General features: G+C 49.3%; 1 protein-coding gene across 2 annotated transcripts in view; it reads left to right on the forward strand.

Moving 5' to 3' along the window:
* LOC103609282 (tensin-3-like) overlaps positions 1–577 on the forward strand; it is a 32572-nt gene extending 31995 nt beyond the window's left edge. The window contains exon 13 of one of the 2 annotated variants that reach the window (XM_008593631.1): positions 49–577. The gene's annotated coding sequence lies outside the window, so the exon portion shown is untranslated. Of the gene's footprint in view, positions 1–8 lie in introns of both variants that reach the window. The other variant, XM_008593630.1, reaches the window with a different exon arrangement.
* Positions 578–2136: the final 1559 nt, after the last annotated feature.

Below are 2136 nucleotides of genomic sequence, written 5' to 3' on the forward strand. Positions count from 1 at the left end.
CCAAGCAAATAGTTCCCTTTGGGGAACCCAAGGAAGCCACTTTCCAGGGTTTCTGACAAGCCGGTACGACAGGTGTCTTTCTTCCAGGGCAGGGCGAGTCCGTGTTGTCGCAGACTGCACTGTGGGCTCAGACACCATGAGCAAGACTTGCGGCCAACGCTAGTTCAGGCACTTGGGAGAAGGAACGTCTCCCAGGCATCTTGCCTCTGGGGCAGCAGTTGGGCAGGAACGTCCTGTCCTGGGTTGTAAATGCCGTGAGTTCACAGTAACTGTGCCTGACACACATTATAGCCAGGGTCCTATTAACCTACTCATTAAAGACATTGTTGTACTCCTCCAGTGTTAAGCTATAGCCATGTTAAATGTCACACTGCATTTATCCTCAGCATCAGAGACCTTGTAATGTCTCTTTATCTGCCTTACCTGTTAGTGCATATTTTTACTTTTCTGATATTGTAAAGAATATACCCAATATGTAAATGAATGTTCTATAAATCTTTTGTATAGTCACTTCCTCTGCTCTTTAAATATCATCTCTATTCAGAGTATAATAAAATTATGAACTTGGTAAGCCTCAGCGAGACAGGCATTTGTGTGCCCCAAACTGTGTGTTGTGTGTGTGTCTGTGTGTGCCCATGCATGTGTGTGCATGAGTGTGTCCATGTGTCCATGTGTATGTCTGCATGTGTGCCCACGCTTGTATGTGTGCCTGTGTGTTTATGGATCAGTGGATTCGGTTATAAATTCACTTATATTTTGTCTGCAGGAATATATGTGGCTATTTCAAAAAGTTCGTGGAAAAATAGAATTAAAAGGTAATACAAACCTTTCCATGAACTTTTCAAAGACAACTTGCATTTGAAGATTTCTGCCCAGAGACCTTTGAAAAATTATATTCAAAGATTTCTAACAATTACGATGCACAGTGTTAACAGGTACTGTATGGATACACTCCCCCCACACCCACACACTGACTGCAGGAGCATGTCCATGGAGTGGACCAGTCCCTGATGGGACCTCCCAGTGTCTACCAAGGTGGGCCCCAAACCTGAATATTGGAACTCCAGTGGATCCACTTCCACTACAGCAGATGCTGGAGACAGCCCCGTGCCGCCCTCCAGACCCTCATGCAGGGTCCGTCTCCAGCTGAGGCTCCCCCTCCCTGGGGCTTTCTGCCCTCTCGGGCCTGCCCCCTCCTTCCTGAGTTGGGTGATGGGACACAGGACTGCCCTCTAACCTTGTTCCCTCAGCTGCAAGTCAGAAAAGAAGCTACGGTTTGAGGCTGTTGCAGTCATGGACAGACAGTAAAGATTTCACCTAGCTGCCATTCCCCCAACTCAAAATTCCCTCTCTGTGCTGTCAGCACCTGGAGGCTTTCACTTTCCACTGCGAGGAGACACACAGGAGATCGTTTTCCACCCCAGGACTCTGGGAAGGAAGGAGGACTTGGCATGTTCCCGGTTTTGTTGCCCAGAGCAGACAGGAGAGTGGGTGGTGGCAGGTTACAGTTTGTACAGCAGGAAGCTCCTGTGGCCCTTGAAGCCAGTCGGTGTCTGGGTTTGGCCAGTGTCACAACAAGGTGTAAGGTGGCAGGACACTGACTTCACGGTAGTTCATGGAGTGCACTTTCCAAGAACACAGTCCATATTCGCCACAATTGCCAAGCTCATAGGACATACACATGTCCCTAGATCCCTGGTCAGAGCCAGACCAGAGTACTATTGGAGGCACCCAGTGGCCATGAGGCCTTTGCTGAATAGACTCCTGCCACCTGCTGCAGGAGGGTGTCACAGGTTCCTTGTTCACCTCATGGGGATCTATTACATAATGGTACCTCGGCGCACCCATTAGGGTCATCCATCAATCATGGGCACCTCAGCCTACCCACTTGAGTTCATCCATCAGTTATGGGCACCTCAGCCCACCTACTCAGGGTCATCCATCTATTATATAATAGCACCTCAGCCAACCCACTCTGGGTATCCATCAATTATACAATGGGCACCTCAGCCCGCCCACTCAGGGTCATTCATCTATTATGGGCACCTTGGCCCGCCCACTCAGGGTCATTCCTCTATTATGGGCACCTTGGCCCGCCCACTCAGGGTCATCCATCTATTATACAATGGGCACCTC

The sequence above is a fragment of the Galeopterus variegatus genome, unplaced genomic scaffold (genome assembly GCF_000696425.1).
Source record: "Galeopterus variegatus unplaced genomic scaffold, G_variegatus-3.0.2 Scaffold9420, whole genome shotgun sequence".
NCBI lineage: Eukaryota > Metazoa > Chordata > Mammalia > Dermoptera > Cynocephalidae > Galeopterus > Galeopterus variegatus.